Source organism: Pinus tabuliformis, chromosome 5_2 (genome assembly GCF_031772625.1).
Source record: "Pinus tabuliformis cultivar Carrire ecotype Pingquan chromosome 5_2, CPIR1, whole genome shotgun sequence".
NCBI lineage: Eukaryota > Viridiplantae > Streptophyta > Pinopsida > Pinales > Pinaceae > Pinus > Pinus tabuliformis.
In genome coordinates, this window is record NC_142306.1 from 796166080 (window position 1) to 796187139 (window position 21060).

The window sequence follows — 21060 nt, forward strand, 5'->3', positions numbered from 1 at the left end:
CCAACTCAAGATAATGTGTGGGGTAGTTTCTCATGCTCATTCAACTTTCGTGACTCATAGCATACCACCTGTCCATCCTACATAAGGACTCCACCAATTTCTCTCTTGTGAGCATCTATACATATTACAAACTCTTTCTCTAGATCTGCAATATTTAACACTGGTGCATGTGTCAACATTACTTGAGCTACTTAAAACTAGCTGCACACTCCTCTGTCCATTCAAACTTCTTACCTTTCCTCTGCAATGATGTGATAGGATGAGAAATATGCCAGACAATCCTGATGAACCTCCTGTAATAACCTACTAACCCCATGAAAGATCTCACCTCATCCAAATTCCTGGGAGTTGCCCACTCCATGATAACTCTTACCTTTTCTGGGTCCATTGTTATGCCATCCTTGGAAACCACATGTCCCAAGTAGTGTAGCTTAGTATGAAAGCAATTGAACTTGCTGATATTAGCATATAATTGATGCCCTCTCAACAATCTCAACACTGATGCTAAATGCTTGACATGATCTTCTTAATTTTTTGAATATACCAATATATCATCAATGGACACAATAACAAACTTGTCCAAATATGGATGCAATGAACTATTCATCAAGCACATTAAGGTAAATGGAACATTAGTTAAACCAAATGGAACTACAAGAAACTCATAATTCCCATACCTGGTCTGGAAAGTTATCCTGTAGATGTCCTCTTTTCTAATGCGTACATGATGATATCCGTATCTCAGATCAATCTTTGAGAACGTTGCTGCTCCCTTCAACTAATCAAAAAAGTCATCAATCCTCAACAATAGATACCTATTATTGATGGTCACTTTTTTCAACTACCTTTAGTCAATGCACAACCTGAGATTACAATCCTTCTTCTTCACAAACAGTACTGGTACACCCCATGGTGATACAATTGGCCTAATGTATCCTCCTCGAATATTTATTTCAACTGGAACTTCAACTCCACTAACTTAGGTGTACTAATCCTGTAAGGTACCTTTGGTGTCAGAGATGCCCCTCACACCAACTCAATAGAGAAGTATACTTCCTTATGAGGTGGCAGCTCTGAAATCTCTGTGGGAAAAACATCTTGAAACTTCTATAGAATTGGGTACCTGCTCAAAACATTTCCATCCTCATCTTCCTTACCTTTGTCACTAGAAATATGCACTATAAATAACACACATCCTTTTCTGTGACTATGCTTTACCTGCATAGGTGTCACCATCCTAGCTGATCTGGATTTCTTCTTACCTCGCAAAACTCTTTGTTTACCATTGTAATCCAAGCACTCAATATATTTTTCATAACAATCCACATTGGTTCTATGAAGGTACAACCAATCCATACCCAACAAAATATTGTATGATCCCAATGGTAATACATTCAAATGTGTTGAGGTAGGCATACCATTTAAGTCAAATGTACGAGCTCTTACACAATTATGAACTCACTTCTTTGTATCTGTAGCCAACTACACTAACCAAGACTCTGCATGCACTTCTTTATTCAAACCACACTTATCCACCAAGTCAGGACTAGCATAGCTATAATTAGATCCAAGATCAATCAAAATAGAAACAACTTGATGACAAAGATTACTATCCATCTCAATGATGGATGCCTGATGGTATTCTTGTATGTTATCCAGCACTGCATAGATCCTAGGAACACTCTGTCCAAAATCTCCCACTATTTGTGCCTCTTTAGCATTGTAAATATGCAGTCTACCACCCTAATACTGTGGACAATCTCTCCTGCGATGATCTCCTCCACAAGTCCAACACCCCACAGGTTCCTTATTCTCCTCCTCATATCAAAATCCCTGTCCTCTATCAGATACATTGAACTTCTTAGATGGCGATGTATTCTATTTATTACCTAAATCCTGAGGTATTTCTCACTTCTTGTCCCATTTTTATTTTTTTCCTTGCATTACCCTTCTAGTACAACTTAATCTCAGGTCTACACTTTGATTGCTCTGAGATTAAGTTGTACTAGAAGGGTAATGCAAGGAAAAAAATAAAAATGGGACAAGAAGTGAGAAATACCTCAGGATTTAGGTAATAAATAGAATACATCGCCATCTAAGAAGTTCAATGTATCTGATAGAGGACAGGGATTTTGATATGAGGAGGAGAATAAGGAACCTGTGGGGTGTTGGACTTGTGGAGGAGATCATCGCAGGAGAGATTGTCCACATTATTAGGGTGGTATACAATTGCATATTTACAATGCTAAAGAGGCACAAATAGTGGGAGATTTTGGACAGAGTGTTCCTAGGATCTATGCAGTGCTAACTTTGTGTTAAAACTTATGAGTGAGAGAAAGACTTTGTATGTTGGGAGATCCATCTTCAAAGAGTGAATGCTTGAGAAATACACTGGTTGGACCCTCTGAGAAGGCTTGCGACGTCAAGACTTTGGTTGTAAGCTTGCTCTTATTCCATTATTAATACAATCAATGATGTTTTCCTATGCCTTGTATGTAATTTACTTGATAGCTCATGACTTCTTGACCTTGTGATTAAATAGATCATTGTTGTTTTTCAATTATGTGCTTTGTTGTATTTCCTTTGCATTGTTTCAGGTTGATCACTCATTGAGGAGAAGGAAGCGAAAGCTGGAGTAGTGCAACGGAACTCCATCGACCACCAGTTGAGGTAGGTCTCCAACTATGACTGTTTAAGGAAATCTATTGTTGATCTATCCTTGTTTTGACTAGACCCACTCTAGGGCTAGAGGGGTTGCCTCTGCCCGCAGAGGGAACAATTTCCTGCATCACAAGTTGGCGACTCCACTGGGGAGTCTGTCCTATGTTCTTCTCTTGTTTTCTCTTGTTTTGATTTTGATTTGGTCTCTTGAATTTTGGGGATTGACTATCAGTCTTTTGGGTCACATAGATCGATCTGGGGAATCCCTCTATTGTCTGTCAGATTGACTAGTTTTTGTTTGGGAGTTTTTTGTTCGTTTGTCATTGTTTTTAACATCATCGCGGGAAATAGCTTAATAGTTGTGCTGATGTCATGCTCACTCTTTTGTAAAGTCCTGTGCGTCACTAAATATCATTGCACAGTCGCGATGACTCCTGAAATCGGTACATCGCTGGAAAGACGTGTACTTCCGCGACGACGTCACCCTGTTGCTATAGCTAATTGCTGATCAACGCTAGTTTCTTGTGTTGTCCTTGTGACGATTCCTGTAGAATTGATTTTTTCAATTCTGCCTCCTGAGTTCACCAGTCCTGTTGATCCCTTACCTTTTTTCTCTTGCTCAGTAGCTTGTTTTTCACTATTTATGGTTAAGGCACTCTTTCTTTGGCTTTGTTGAATGAATCTTGCATTTTTTCCTGTGTGACCTAGTTCGTTCTTTCAAGTTCTTGAATCAATTGGCTTGGTTGCTAGTTTGCCCAAAGTTCGTTTGCAAATTTCTTGTTGGTTTGATTGAGCCTTCCCCATTGCTTGTTCTGGTTGATTTTTAGTGACAATTATTGAACCAATCTTTGGTATTTATTGGATTTCTTTTCACTACCGAACATAGATCACAATTGCTTGGGTTGACCGGTTTTTCCACACTTGCTCGTTTGTTTCTTTTAAATTTAAAAAAAACATCAAAATCAAAAGATTGCATTCATTTAGCATACAAAAGTGGAAGTACATTTGCATTACAAATCTTCATGTTTGAGAAATTGGAAAGTGAATTTTAAATCTTTCATTAGTAGTATCGATGCATCGTGAGATTAGTGTATTGATGCATTGTGTTTCTTAGTGTTTGCATTCGCTTGTCTTGGTTTTCTTGGTTTGAGAATGATCTCTCTACCCTCCTGTAGGTAGGTGTTCATTGAAGTGAAGGATATTTTGCTCATTCTAGCTGCATCCTAGGATTTGTTGTATACATACGGTAAGGCCTGAAAACTAAAACATAATTCAAGATCAACTTTAAAATGAACTGAATAAACCTAACAACGCATTGGAACATAACGCTCACTATTTAGAGGTCTAGGCTAGAGATGTGCTCTGGCATCGTTAAACCTAGTCACTATTGCTTTCGCTCAAGGTTGAGTGATTCCTCCTTCTGTGACTGAATAGCGGTCTAGTATGGAATTGTGCTCCCATGTACCATCAAGTATATGCTGGGAGACCCCACTAGGTTATCATTTTTTATCCTTAGGAAGCCATGTCTGCCACCTTGCAAACCATAACGCACCGAACACAACATTCGGGAAGATTGACTGTCGTACAGAAAGTCCTTGGTTTTCATACGACTGCCAAGGTGTATATGCAGTTTTACAGGGTGTTTGGTAAGCCTTTTGCCTAGTTCTCCAGAGTAGTCACTTTCGTTCCTTTTCAGACTCCCTAAAAGAAAAGGTCCATCTGAGCACTTGTCACTTCTAGCTCATCAAATATTCGAAGGCGACTAGAGTTACCTTTTCGTCCTTTTCTCGACTCTTTAAAGATGAAAAGGTCAAGTTTTGTTCCCATGTCTTAAAATTTATTTGGCCACGTTCACATTTATCCTGTTAGATCTTGTTTGCGTTTAGTTTGTGTAGGGTTCTTTCTTGTTAGTTTTCCTAGGATTTTGAATTGAATCATCCTAGTGGAATCACCGATCCCATCTCCCGTTCCAAGTGACCAAGGGTCTCCATCCTATGTCGCTCCCGAGGTACCAATTGTTAGTGATACTCTTCCTATTATCCTGAGTATCTAGCCTCTTAACTCTCGCGCTCCAGAGGAAGAGTCCTACGACATCCGTTGGAACCCCGTTTGGGAGCCTTCCGAGGAAGACTTTCCCGTTACTCGTCCTAGTGTTTCAGTCCCGATGTCTTCCTCCGACATGGATGAGACGACCCCCGTCTCTGGTGAAGAATCCTTTATGTCAGAAGGTGAAATACCTATGCCTACGGAAACTTCACCTTTCCGTGTTACTTCCCTTTGTGTCACATTTCCTTTAAGATATAATGCTTTGGCGGACATCATCGGTTCTAGATCTCCCCTATCGAGTTCCATATGGTCTCGTACTATCCCTCCGACTTCAGAGTCTTTTACACCCCAGATTCACAATGTGTCTGTCACATCTGTTCCGACCATTCCAACCATTTGTGTGGCTTCTTCAACACCTATTGTCAGTGTTGCCATTGCTTCTTTAGTGGTGACTACTATTGTCGGGCCTTCTACTGGTCCTACCAATAGCGGCCCCACGGCAGGAGTTGTTAATCCTACACTAAGTGCTCCACCTTCTTCTGGTTCCATTCCAACAGGGGGGGCATATGATCAATATGTACAAGCTCTTCAGAATCTGGATCCCCAAAATCCGTTTCATTATTATGATTCTTGCGGAGCTCATATCTATTACCTCGGACCCATGCCATCTCAACCCGTGGTTAGGTCATGGTTCTGTTGTCTGTTGCTTGGGGCACTATGCTTATCATGGTGGTCAAGTACCCCCTGCAAATATCCAAGGATTACCCTATCATGGTCAGTCGTCTTATGCACAGCCCTCTCATGGACAACAGTATTACGGACAACCTTATCCAGGGCAACCTGGAGGGCCACAAGGACAACCCTTCTAGGGACAACCTTCGGCCTCTGGTGGTTCATCTTTTACCTATTTTGGGCAATCTTCTAGTAATCCAAGACAACAATACATATAGCAAGGCCAACCTGATATCCAGCACGACTACCCTTCTGGGCAAGTCGGTCAGCCTCACATCCAGCAGGGCCAACCCACTATCCAGTCTAGTCAACCATCTGGACAAATTGGTTAGCCTCAATTCCAACCAGGCCAACCAACTGTCCAGTCAGTTTAGCCATCTGACCAGTCGGGACAACCCTCAGTTGTGCAAGGTCAGCCCAACACCCAACAAAATCAACCTTCTAGGCAAATGGGTCAACCTCAATCTCAACTAGGTCAACCTTCTAGCTAGATGGCTCAGCCTCAGTTCTCCCAAGGACATCTGTCTGGGCCTGCTCAACCGGGCACTCAAACGATCGTTTCTTCTCAAGCTCCACCCGGTTTTCAGCCCCAGCCTGGGCTCCAGACCCAATCCGGCCTTCAAACTTAGGTTTGACCCCAAACTCAAACTATTTATCAAGCGCAACCTGGCTCCCAGGCTCAGTTTGGAGCCCAACCGCCTTATGGTCTCCAGCAATCCCAAGGGCAAACCCAATTTGCCCCATATCAAAATTATCAACAACTGCAGGTAAATCCTTACCAGAATTTCCAGCAACCATATGTTGCTCTTGCAGGCCAAGTTGGTAATCAGTGGAATGCTGGGGGGCAAATCCAGGGTCAACTGTCTAGTTACATCTATAACCCCTATGGACAAAATCCCTACGGACAAAACCCTTATGGGCCAAATCCATCTGGATAAAATCAATGGGGGCAACAAGGAACTGGTGTGAACTCTGGTGCTCTTTCTTATCTGCAGCCTCAGATGTCCTTCAACCCTCAATTACCCTTTTTAGCGACGTTGGAATTACCAGATGTGTCCAAACTGACAAATGATCCCATTCTGCATAATCCGTATTGACCGCCGGTTCCAACTAAAATTCCAGGTGACTGTCCCAAGTTTGATGGTAAAGCTGGAGAAGATCCCCAAGCTCATGTCATGACTTATCCTCTATGGTTCTCGTCAAATTCATGGCTTGATGATTCAATCCGGCTTCGCCTTTTCCAACGGACTCTAACTGGCTCTGCTACTAAATGGTATATTGAGTTAGCTCGCGGATCTTTTCAGGACTTTAACTCGTTAGCTATGGCATTTGTAACTCATTTTTAGTTTCCAATTCGATATGAAACGGGCACACATCTCTTGACATCCTTAAAACAGACCATGGCCACGCACATCTCCGATCATACCTATGAATGGAGATGACATCACCGTTTGGTCAAGTTTTGGATTCCCGATCAGCTTCTAACTGACTGGTTTACAACCTCATTTGTCGGTCCAATAGCCCGGGACATTGCTATGGGGGGCATATGTAACTGAAGAGCAAGCTATTGCGCGTGCTCAGTACCTCGATTTGGTTTACTCCCAGTCCGGTACACTATATGATTATTTGCCTGATGCTCCGAGGCTCGGAACTTCCAAAACCCCACCAACACTATCTCTTGAAGGCTTTATTGGTTCTGTCAATGCGCCCTCTAAGAAATCTTCCACAAAACCTGGGAAGAAAAATTCGAATGCTTCAAATGAAAATACTTCTTAGGCTGTATCAAATTCTGGTAACACTTCCAAGGTTAACGCCGTTCAGTCCACCACGGTGGACAAAGCCTCGAAAGGGAAAAAGAAGGGAAAAGGAAAGAATAAGGCCAATCACCGAAGTAGGATTCCCTTAAACCTCCACCCGAGGAAGGTACCAAATGCAAGCTTAAGTATCCTTGCCTTATCTGTGACGAGGATCGCTATACCAAAGACTGCCCGAGGTGATCTGAATTTATTCATTTGTTGAAAGGTGCCCCTGGGACTCTTGCCGTGCTCAAAGAGCCTTTTCCCTCACAACAAACTCAAATGGTGGCTGATCCATCTCAATCCTCTTCTCCCTTTGGTTCTCAGGTATTTATGGTTGGGACAATTCCCGTCCACATTAGTACTCAGGCAAAAGAGTATCTGTCACCTACAGGGAAGGAGCCTGAGGTTCCCTCTAGTGCTCCTTCGTCTAGTTCTAGTCCCCTCCATATCGAGCGACCTAGCACTGAAACAGTCACCCCGCCTCCTCCTAAAGGAGTGCTCCGGAAGTCTTCTTACAACCCTAATGCTCATGCTGCCCAGCACTATAACATCGTTGAGGACTTAGCCCATGCTCCATTAGCTATGTCTGCATTAGAAGTTCTCCAGAGCTGCCCCTCTCAGAGGAAGTCCTTGCTATCGGCCATCGGTGGCATTGATCCAGCCGACTCAGATTTGATCTCTTTTGACCTAGATAGCCATATACCGAGACTGGCTCACCAAATTTCCTTCCTTATTCAAGTCATCATCAATTCTAAAACTATTCACAACACGGTCATTGATGAAGGTGCTTCTACTTGCATTATGTCTATTGCTTGTTGGGGCACTTTCGATTATAAAAAGCTCCCCTTCGGTTTAAAGAATGCGGTGCCACCTTCCAACGTGCACTGTCTTACGCGTTTCATGATATTTGACACATTGTGAAACCTTATCTGGATGATCTTATGGCTCATTCAGTGAAGTGTCAAGACCATCCGAACCACCTTCGCGAAATATTTCTTCGTTGTCGACACTATCGTATCCGGCTAAATCCGCATAAGTGTGTCTTTTGTGTTGAGTCAGGCAGACTTCTCGGGTTCATCGTCTCCCGAGAGGGTATCCATCTGGATCCCCTTAAAGTTGAAGCCATCCTAAATCTTCCTCCCCCTGCTTCTTTGCAGCAATTGCAGAGTTTGCAGGGTAAAGAAAATTTTCTACTATGATTCATCCCGAATTATGCTGAAGTGGCCAAAGGTTATATGCGGTTATTAAAGTGGGATACCCCTTTTCTTTGGGATACCACTGCACAAAAGTCATTCAAGCACCTCAAGGTTCTCCTTGTTTCCGCTCCGTTGTTACGTCCCCCTAATTATCACCAGGACTACACTCTTTATCTAGCTGCTGCTGATACCACCATCGGCATGGTTCTAGTTCAATACGATGATGATGGTACTGAGCATGTCGTTTATTATCTCAGCCACAACCTGCTTGATATGGAAACTTGCTATGCCTATGTTGAGAAGTTGGCATTGGTCACCGTTTGTGCCATCCAACATTTCTTCCATTATATATTATTGTGCACTACGATGGTGATTTCTGATTGCAACCTGATGACGTGCATTTTTTCACGTCAGTTACTGGGTGGCAAATACTCAAAGTGGATTGCCATCCTTCAAGATTTCGACTTGGAGTTCACCATTGCCAAGTCCAAGAAGTCCCTCGTCTTCACTCAGTTGCTTTGCTCTCTGCCATCTATTACCGTGCCCTCTCAGTTAGAGGACCATATTCCATATGAAACTCTATTCTTGATTAGTACCCTCGATCCTTGGTACGGGGATATCATTGTCTATCTTCAGACGTCCTCTTTTTGTCCCTATTTGTCCAAGGATGCTTGGCGATGGATTCGCCATCATTCTCAACCCTATCGCATTATTGGCGACACCCTGTACCATCTCGGCACTGACTCTGTTCTTCGCCAATGTTTAACCTTCGAGGAAGCCGAACGAGTTCTAAATGACTGCCATTCTGGCACCTGTGGTGGTCACATGTTCAGGTATGCTACTGCTCAGAAGATTCTTCGTGCTGGTTATTTTTGGCCCTCTATCTTCAAGGATTGCATTCTTGCTGTCCACTCTTGTCATGAGTGCCAAATCTACAAACAGAAGATGCGCGCACCTCCCACTCCATTGCACCCTGTCGTTACCGTCGACCCTTTTGCCAAATGGTGCATTTCTTATATGACCTGTAACCCTCGCTCGGCCGGGGGGCATGGGTATATCATCGTTGTCGTTGATTATTTCACAAAATGGGCCAAGGCGATGCCTACACTATCCGAGGACGATCACATAGCAGCACAATTTTTATTCAATCATGTTATTTCATGATTCAGAGTCCCTCAGGCTATCGTCACTGATCACGGTAAACACTTCCGTAATCATATGATGACTGAGTTAACAATGCAGCTGGGCTTGCGGCATGATAGCTCGACACCATACTATCCTTAGGCCAATGGCCAAGTTGAAGCCGTCAAAAAAGTTCTAGTTACAATGCTTCAACGCACCATTGGCATGCAGAAGTCCAACTGGAATTTGATGTTGTTTTCCACCTTATGGGCCTACCGAACTTCAGTGAAGGATGCCACCAAGTTCACACCATTCCAATTGGTTTACAGTATGGAGGCTACCCTTCCGATTGAGTGTGAGATCTCTTCTCTGAAATTAGTCGTCGAATTACTGCCCAGCACTACTCCGGTAGAAGAATGTCTTCTCTATCTAGAGTGACTAGATAAGACCCGTCGACTAGCCTTTCTAGCCATTGAAGCAGAAAAGAAGAGAGTGAAAACTCACTTCGATCATACTGTGCATCCTCGTTCTTTCGTTGAAGGAGATTTAGTCCTGCTCTATGATCAATCAAATGATAAGCTGGGGGCACGAAAATTTGAGCCTATGTGGCACGGGCCTTATATTGTAATGCAAGTTTTACAAAAAGGGGCCTATGAGTTGATTGATTATGAAGGGAACCTTCTCGATAAGCCCCGAAATGGGCTTTATCTGAAAAAATATTATGCATGAACCCCATGCATTCCGATTTGTACATACGTGTGTTTTCAGCAGGTGTTTTGTGTGTGTATTTTCATGTCCGGCTTGGTGTGTAGGCATAATTGCCACTTATTGTGTCTTTTTGCTTCTTGTGTAGATGTCTAGTACACCTTACGTTGGTTTCACTTATGGTGTCTATTGCAGTACCTGAAACCTTTCTTTTGCGACATGGGTGGTCTATGATCCTCACGGTGAGTTAGTAGACCTTCAAGGTGTTTGTCTGGGTTGTACCACAACCAATGTCACTGAATATAGTGTTGTTATTGAATTATTGACCGAGGCTATTAACCTCGGCATTTGTTCATTAGTTGTGAATCTGGATTCTCAGCTTGTTTTCCACCAGCTTAATGGGTGTTATTCCGTCAGAGATCATTGGATTTTAAGGTTGTATTTACGTGTTAAATTGTTAGAAAGGAATTTTGATTTTATTATATATCAACACATTCAAAGAAGATTAAACACGTTAACTGATGCATTGGCAAACCATGTATTAGACAGACATTTGCGTAACATGTAATCAAAACAACATATAGAAGCATTCAAAACACAATAATAAACCATAGGAATATATATATATATATATATATATATATATATATATATATATATATATATATATATATATCGTGTGGTGCACCGAGGCGTTCAAAAAATAAGTGTATGTGTCCAAATAGAGTTTGTGTTCTCCGTACATCCGAGACACATGTCTCTCAAAAATTAGCAGGAAATAAAACCTAGGTGTCTACTGTGGTGGGTTATGCTCCCTATAGCACACCACCACTCGTGTGACCCACCTCAACAGTCGGTGCACCCTGGGTATCACCCCTACAATATGTATCTGGAACTCTATGGGGACCTCCTCGATCCCCATGTAATCAGGGATCCACACCGTTAGGCCCCCAAGATTTTGGGCCACTGCCTCCACTGAGCTGCCAGCTAGGGGAGCCAAGGCCAACTCTCTGATGCCTTGTGGATCCCTTCATGCCTCTGGAGCCAGTCCTACAGGCCTCACTGGTCCCACATTTGCAGATACCATAGAGTACTTCATTAGGACATATGCATGAAAAAATCTAAAAAACATCATAAAAAATAAAATACAAAAATAGTATGATCAAGTGCTTTACCGCCATCGTCCCACTGCTCGCCAGTGGGCAGCTGCATGTCGAGGTCTCCACGAAAATCCATACCAACATATGGCCAGTCCTCGATAAAGATCATCTGGCGTTCCAACCACTCACGGAATAGTGTCCCCTATGACACTGGTCGTCCGCCACCTCCTCGTGGCATAACATGTGCCCACCGTGTGATCCTGGTCTCCTGTGGTCTGGGCCCGTCCAAGTCCATATCCTGTAACTGCAGCGTCGGCACCCGCTCCAACATGAGTGGGACCAAGATAGACCCGTAGCCAAATTGTTTCACCTCCCCGCGACGACAGTTGGTGAGCTGTCTCTTCATGTTGGCCGTCACTGTTTCCGCCCAGTTGAACATGGTCGGATTGAGGCATTCAAGAGCCAACCGGAGTTGGGTCTTTGTTGCCTCATGTTGGGCTTGGGAACCCATTGCCCTCGTCACCATGAAAAGAACTGCACGAAGGACCAAGTATTCCACCGTTGGAATTGACACCTTCCCGCTTTTTGATTTGCGTGCCTGTGGGCACACTCATGCCATCAACATGTCTAATGATTTGCTTCCAGTCCGTTGGCCTTCTAGGATCAGCCTCTCACCACGACGGGACAATCGAGTCAGGAAATATATGTCCGTCACATCAAACTCAATGTATCTGCCCCGGATTATGAATTTTCCGTCTGTTGGGTTCGAGGCACGAATTAGCAGCTCTAATAAGTCAGGCTGGGCCCGAAGGTGCAAAGTAAGGAAGAATTTTAGCAACCCACATGCATGTAAAGAATTTCGGCACCCAGCATCAGTGAAGGCTTCCTCATCGTTGACATCGTGAGTTCGTTCCTGCCAAACAAATGCCATGATGCCTTGCATGACAAGAAAAAATGAATTAGAACTCCTTTTGTAAATTTGAATTCATAATTTACACAAAAAATTAATTTTACATCGCCATTGCGACTGTTTTTAAAACATACATGTTGGCACTCAGTTCACAGCTTATTTTTCTTGCGATCATCGCGAGAATACATCAGATTCTCGCGACGATCCGAAGGTGTTATGTGTAAATCACGCTCGGTCATCGCGGACCCGAGCGGCTTTCCCGCGATGACCGAGAGGCGGACTCCGATTCAAAAATCCATCTAAATTCACCTACCTAATGCTAAATTGCATAAAAAAACTACTAAAATGAAGCGCAGGGAGAAATGTGCTTACTTGGTGGCGGTTTCAGGACGAATCGTGGACGGATGAGGTCAGAATCAGCTTGAGAACTTTGCTCAGGTTGGTGCTTCAAACGCTCCAAGGTAAAACAAACAGTGCAAATGGTAAAAACAAATGAATTACCCCCCCCCCCCCCCCCCCCCCCCTTTTATAGTAATTTTTTGAAATATTAAAAATTTTACTTTAGAATGTGGGTTTTTTGTATGGTTAATTGGAGTTTTTGGTTTTTAATTGTGTTTTCGCATGTATTAATCATTTATATTGAATGGGTTTTACGTTCGACGTGTTTTGTGCAGAACTACAGGTATTGGAGGTACGTTGTACTTCGTGTGCACTTGATCTGTAAAGTCTTCTTTAATGCTCTTTTCCGACTTAAAAGATGAAAAGATAGCCGAGTTATCCCTTTTGACTCGTTAAACGAAATAAGAGGCGGTCTGCTTTAAGCTCTTTTCCGACCATATAAATGTGAAAAGATTGTCGAGCTTTTTTCGTTTCGGGCTCGTTATTGGTTACGAAATGACATGGTTTCAATCGCTTTTCTACTTTTTCGGGTCGAGGTCACTAATCACGAAAAGTGCTCCTTGATCGTAATGGTCAAGCAGTTCTTTCAGGTATTGTTTTATACTTTTTCGGGCTCGAGAGACACAAATATATGAAAAAGGACCCCCCTGGAGTTTTCTTTTCCGTGTCTTTTTCAAACTCTTTAAACATGAAAAAGACTCCAAGTTTTATCTATGTCGGACTTGTTAAACCGTGACGGCATTGGACTCATCATCGTGACGAAGCTCGAGCTTATCCTCCCTAGGGCTCGTTAAAATATTACTAGGTTGGATTCAACCGAAGGTCGAACTTATATTACAAGTATATGCTATCCCCTTCAATCTTGTTTTTAAAAATAATTGGGGTACTCGCCAGCAACGGTGGGGGAAAATTTGGAAATTGTCATTGATTACCTGCGGCAGCTAGTCACTCTTGAACATCGACACTTTTTCTTCTTGTCAGGTTGGGATATCCACACATCGTCATTTGGCCTTTCGGGGTTTTGGGTCGCCATTTAGCCTCATTCCATATGATCCATGCTGTCTCCATCAAGCCTCTGATCCCTTGGTACTTGAATGATGCCACCCTCCGGAGTCGTGTCGCCGACATGTTCAAGAGTATAATCCTTCTGCAGTTCACATCCTTACCTCCTCCTCTGATACTCTATTTCACCATCTGCCATTTGTTCCTTATCTTGTGTCATTGATGGGAGAAACATTATGGGCCTCCTGCGACGAATTGACTCCTGTCGACACCAGCTCACTATCCAGGAGATTGATCTAGAGATCCCCTTTGGTACCTTGGAACTTGCATGCCTCAATGGCAAGTTCTTCGCACCTGACGGTTGACTTTCATCATTGGTCGTCGATTAGGTGATTCCGCGAGTGTTCGACATCAACTCATTCTCCACACTTCATGGATTGTACTGGACAGTACCTTGAGAACCATTGGCATTATTGGTAGTTTCTCTCGTGCTTGTTAACGGTTTTCATCATCAACTGGTAATCAAGCGACTTTCTATCATGCTTGACCTCAGCGCATCTATTTGCATGCTAGAATTTGTACTATGATTGGTTGGGTTTCAAGACCCCGAACTCAGATCACACATGTTTGGGCTGCGTGGATTGGTTTGTGATTACATGACTCATTGATGGATGGCTGCGACCATACCTGAGTCTTCATGGATGGATGCGACCATACCTTTATCATTATGGTCTTATTAGCTGGATGGCTGCGTCCATACCACAGACCTAGTCCGTATGTCTTTTGGATGGCTGCGCCCATGCGTAGACTACATGTATTTCACTATCAGAGATATCGGTTGTACTTGCGCCTGCAGGTTCTTCCAGATGGTGTTCCAGCTCAGTCAGTTTCGTAAAGCATTTTACCCCTCCCACTCTCTTAGGCTTCATACTTTAGGGGGCATATGTTACACAGTAATTTGTCACTGCCTTCACCCCAGTCCCTCTACTGTGTCATGTGTCCAAGTAAACCATGCTCATACTGAACAAATGATCTTTGATGTTGCCAAGTGACCCACTTTTCCTAATTATTCTGCCTCATCGTGAGAATGGACTTAATATACGCGATGGACAGCAGTCGTAAATAGTCCAGCCATGCTTCCAGTGCGGAAGTACATATGTTTCCCACGACGTCCCGTTTTCATGCTCCGGCGTGAGGCTACTTGCTATCTTTAGTGACGGTCTGACTAGCTACATTTTCTACTAGCGATGTCAGCGCTAAAGCTTAGTTATAAACTCGCGATGATCCAGATTGGGCGAATTCGTTCCAACAGTCGGCCTTCTGGATGTCTCCAAACCTGGTTGTTGGCATAATTTGTGTCGCCCTTCCTCCTCTAGTATGGCGGTTCCGTAATTTGTGCTACCTTCCTTGGGGATAAGCTCTCTCTTCCACCTCTCATGGAGACTCCTTCTCCTATTTAAACACTCACCTTTGATATGATCAACTAGTTGGTAATTTCTTAGTTTGAGCAGTGTTGTTAGTGCTTTTGAGTTTGATAGATAGCTGGTGTGGGTGTGACAAGTGTGGGATTGTTCATAGCTTGTGGAAGGTTGTGAAGTGCCCTTAACTTTGTGTTAAAACTTATGAGTGAGAGAAATACTTTGTATGTTGGGAGATCCATCTTCAAAGAGTGAATGCTTGATAAATACACTGGTTGGACCCTCTGAGAAGGCTTGAAACGTCAAGACTTTGGTTGTAAGCTTGCTCTTATTCCATTATTAATACAATCAATGATGTTTTCCTATGTCTTGTATGTAATTTACTTGATAGCTCATGACTTCTTGACCTTGTGAGTAAATAGATCATTGTTGTTTTCCGGTTATGTGCTTTGTTGTATTTCCTTTGCATTGTTTCAGGTTGATCACTCATTGAGGAGAAGGAAGCGAAATCTTGAGCAGCGCAACGGAACTCCATCGACCACCGGTTGAGGTAGGCCTCCAACTATGACTGTTTAAGGAAATCTATTGTTGATATGTACTTGCTTTGACTAGACCGACTCTAGGGTTAGAGGGGTTGCCTCTGCCCACAGAGGGAACACTTTCCTGCATCACACCAAGCAACCAGCTAACCAGGGTAAACATGTGTCGGGAATTTACTATGATATGATTCGACCTCCTAAGTCATGTTAAGGAAGTGAAACTGATAGAAACACACCATACAAACCTTCTATAGCAGCAAAAAGACTCTCAAGAACCATCCCAACCTCTCAGGTAACTAGCCCTTGAGTTCCACTAAGTTTTTAGACTATTACACTCCTGGACACTCCCTTGATATGGGAATGCATGGATCTAGAGGGCTCTGGACACTCCCACAACATGGTATGCCAACATCTATGGACCTTTCTGCCCAGTTCTTTGCCTGCATCCCTGGGATTTGAGCCACCTTTTTAGGCCTAGATCGCAGGTCACTACCCAGAACTAAAAGACACCTCAGAATAGAAATATAACAATGAAATGATGATACAAATGCAATTACTTACATAAGGGCTTGAATGGACCCTTACTAACCATGACAAGCATTTCATTAAACATATGACAAATATGTAATCTATAGGTGTAAAGAACATATCTAAGCATAGGGGTCTCATAATCATCTGAGAGTCTCTAAGAAGCATTGATGCCTCAACACATTATCTGTAGTTTCATCCATTAGGCCATAGATACATTATTCATTCATTTATGAGTGAAAACATGATGAGATCCATACATATCTACTGCCATAATACATGTTCATAACCAACATAATAACAATAGAAATACCAAGGAAACAACAACCATATGATCCACATATAAACCATTATAATAATCATGAAATAACAAGGAGAAATAACCTCATATTAGTGATGCAAAGGCCAACCAGTTGTGGGACTTCCACGAACCACCCAATTGTAGACATGGCTAAGCCAAAACTCCCTTCATCCAGTCACTCCCATGCCATATTCCAAGCATAAATGTGGGATCTCATAAAACACATCAATCCAAAACCCTCCAGGGCTTCAAGAGGGTAACCACCTCAACCCACCAAACAACAATTCCACCTCATGGTTGGACATCATAAAACCATCACTGGATCAGTCTCTACCCAAGCCTTCCAGGACTCTAGAGTATTTGTTCCAACCAAGGCTTACAGGACTAGTAACTCAACCCACAACTTATACAGGGCTCCATAGCATTTTTCCAACCAAGGCTCCATGAACTAGTAAGTCAACCCAAACTAAAGGAAACATGAGAACCAACCAGAAAAAAAAAAGAAATGAACCCACAACACCATGGCTATCAAGGAAATGGAAAGGCTATGAAAATCCATTATTAATCTAGGAAATCCTCCATGCCAATGACAGATCATGACCAATAAACCACATGCATGCTAAAACTAGTGAGGAAAACATACATGCAATTCGGTACCTACAAGAAAACATGTTCTAGCTGCTGATCCTGATGTCCTATTGTGCCATCCTGCTCTTCCTTTTCCTTCTTGCTCTAAAACTCCAAGTATGCTACACCCTCCAAGAGTGCTCCAAGAAAACTCTAAGTGTCCAAGAGTATGAGAGAGAGAATAGAGAGAGAGAGCTCAAGAACTGAACTGACAAAAGTTTGGGTACTGATCCTTAGAAGCCTTTTTATTAACGAGGCCTCTAATTTCTTCAATTTCCATTATTTTCCTTCATTTTCCTCGTCACATGCAACTTGTGACCTTTCACCTCCCTTTTCTCCTAATTTCCATTATTTTCATAAATAAATTTTCCAAAATGCCATTTTGCTTTTCTAATGCCTTTTCCATTGCCTTTTCCAATTTCCTTAGCCATTAATAAATCACTAGTGATCCCCGTCACTATGTTTTTTTTCCAACATTTAGCTTGGAATAAGTGTCCCGTCAATGATGGTTATTATTTTGCCTTTATTAACTCTTATTACATGGAATTTTCACTAGGACTATTACACCAAGGTTTTAGTTTCATCATATTTCAGCTTGTTAGGATAAAAGGATAGTAGTCCACTGATGTATCTTTGTATTTTGACCTTTTCATATTTAATAAAGTGTACACACCTCAATAACTCAACAAATTTGTTGACTATATTCTTCCATGGTCATGTGTCTCATTTGAAGATCAAATAATTCTTGCATTTTTCGCTCATAATATCGCTCTAATAAATACTTCTTTTGGAAATTTTGTTTAAACTTTCTCCAAAAGATTCACATTTCATTTAAGTTCTTAAGTTTTTTGAGTTGCTCCCACTAGAGATTAGCCTTTCCCTTTAGATGATAAATGACAACTCTGGCTTCCAAGTTTGAAGAGTAATTATATGGTTGAATATATTTTCTTATCTACAGCAACCAAACTTCAACCTCGTCTCCTTTCTTATTCTCTCCATTAAAGGTGGGAGGTTTGATTTTACTTAGCTCTCCTTGCAACTTTCCCCTATTTGATTTTCAATGCGACTTTCTCACTCGTGACACACTAGGGATACTTTGGAATTAGATGTAGATAAGCCCTTTTATTGGTTTGACTACCGGTGCTAATGAACAACACTCGTAGAATTCCTCTCTCCAGCATTGTGCTCATATGCTAATCTAGACTCACTTTGGTGGCCCAATCCTCTCTAAATTTTGTTCAAATGCTGCATAAATATTTGATGATTAATATGTTGTTTCTCCTTCATCAATTTTTCATTATCAAATTTGTAATTGAGCACTTTCAATTTGAGACTCTTGACAATTTCTTCCAAATATCCATACTTTGTTTGGTCCATTCCATGACCATTAGGTTCAGTTTTAGCATAACTTATTCTTATATTCACAACCTTAACTTCTTCCCCTTCATTGTAAGGCCCCTGAGTATCTTCTGGACTCCTATCCGCTATTAGGAATTTTTTCTTGAAATCTTTTTAGTATATTTTCCTGCAAATTTTGCCCAAATTATACAATGTTTTTAGAATTATGGATTTATTCAATTGTTCCCTTATTCAATAGCTTTCTATTGATTGTCTACTTGCATTATTTTGACACTTGAGTTGAGAGTTATGCCCTTTGAAATATTGAAACATATTTAACTTTTGTTTCCCCTAAAAACTCCTATAGTTTGTTTTAAGTTTTTTTTCTAGAATTTTTCGCCTCGAACCAAATTTCTAGGTGGATTGTTGTATCTTTCCTGGAATTATCTCTCCTACGACTGGTCATATGTTGAATTCTAGTTTATAGGCAGAGAATTGTGACCTTTTGAATTTTAGTTGTTTTTTCCCAAACCTTTTATGCCTGAAATTTTGATTTTCAACCTGCTCTGAACAATCCCGTACTATTCTCCTTCAAATGGTAATAGTACCTGTGCTTGCTGCACAAATACTATTTTTTCCTACTTCTAATGATTCTATGATTATCTTCCCTCATAAGGCTTCCTCCAGCTCTGCATTGGAAGCAAACCGACTTTTCTGGGATTCTCTTACACATGCCCAATATGCTTTTTTTTTTTTATGACCATCCATATTTATATATCTACCTTTTAAAACTATATAAACAAGTATACGTTAATTAATTAATTAATTAATTTATTTTTACTTTATAATATATATATGAAAAAAATATAATTAAAAGGTAAATTTGAATTATATTCACAAACCTAACTTTACTATACAATACTTAAAAGCATATAACTTAAAATATATGTAGAAATATATATATATATATATATATATATATATAACATGGAATTCTCCACAGGCTCCTTTCAAATTAATTATATAACATATATGTTTAAAAAAAAATTATGTGGGCCCTCTCATGGCCCCTCCACACATTCCTCGCATATGCAACCTTATAGTACCCAATTTTGAATTAGGGCATACATAACAACGACAAACATTAATTAAATTTTATAAAACCTGAACCCACCCGTCAAGCACACAATCGATCAATGGTGAAGATGTACCGATTGGTCGATGAATATGTTTTTGGGCCCGAAAATTGCACGAACATTAGCGTGAAGTTGTTGCTCAAAATATTTGACGGTTACGATCGCGCCAATCAGACGGTTGTGATTATCTTCGAGTATAAACCAGCTTACCTATTAATGAGCCTATTCTGACCCAAACTTGGTTCCACTAATTCTTTGAGGTTCCAGCTCCCTAGCTCCGTGGCTCGACTGTACCCTATGGCATGCAACTTCAACTATGGCCTATCTACGGTTTATAAAGTTCGTGGCTTGTGGCCTGTATTTATATATATATATATATATATTAAATGACCTAGTTAACCTGTGTTCATAATTGAGTCCCACAAGCTTATGCAACACAACTGATGACAAAAATTAGGATCCGTCGACGACATATAAATTTATTATTACTATGTCGATAAGCTTGGTATCATTCCCCTTGATTTATCAAATTTATAAGAACTCAAGACCCAACAAAAAAAAAAAAAAACCCAAGGCAACCACCTTTTCTTTTTTTAAATATCAAATATTTAAATAAACTAACATCATATGAGTCATTATATACCAGGCATTAAATAATTGTATTCCTTGTAACTCCTTAATAATGGACTAATAATTCGATAACAAAATGATTTTTTTTTCAGAGAGAAATCCTCATATAGCCGAAGTCTACAAATATTTTTTTACAATCAATATGGCCGAAGCCAGCAGAATTTACGGCCGAAGCCAGCGGAATATGGCCGAAGCCAGCAGAATACGACATAGCCGTTACAAATTGCCAAGCGAGGGGGCCGCACTCGAACACGGCTGGGGCGTGCAAAAGCTAACCGCCCCAGCCGTCATATCATGCACGTCATGTGCGATTTTCGATAACAAAATGATACGATGCCCATTTTTAACATCCTTCTGCCCCGATTTTAAAAAATAAATAAATAGATTTTCATTTATATACCTATATTAATTTGTGTATTAACGGCCGAAGCCAGCAGAATATGGCCGAAGCCAGCAGAATACGGCATAGCCGTTACAAATTGCCAAGCGAGGGGCCGCCGCAGGACTCGAACACGGCTGAGGTGTGCGAAAGCCAACCGCCTCAACTATCATATCATGCACGTCATGTGCGATTTTCGATAACAAAATGATACGATGCCCATTTTTAACATCCTTCTGCCCCGGTTTTAAAAAATAAATAAATAAATTTTCATTTATATACCTATATTAATTTATGTATTATATAAAAATTTAATATTTAAAACAAGAAATAAAACACTTGTTTGTTGTTTTAATATATAAAATATATATCATTTAGCGGGTATCACAAAGTGAAAGAATTATAATATAAACAAAGACATTATGAACTTTATACAATGAAACATTTGAACTTTCAACAAATATTAACAGGGGTGTGTGCACCAAAATGCTT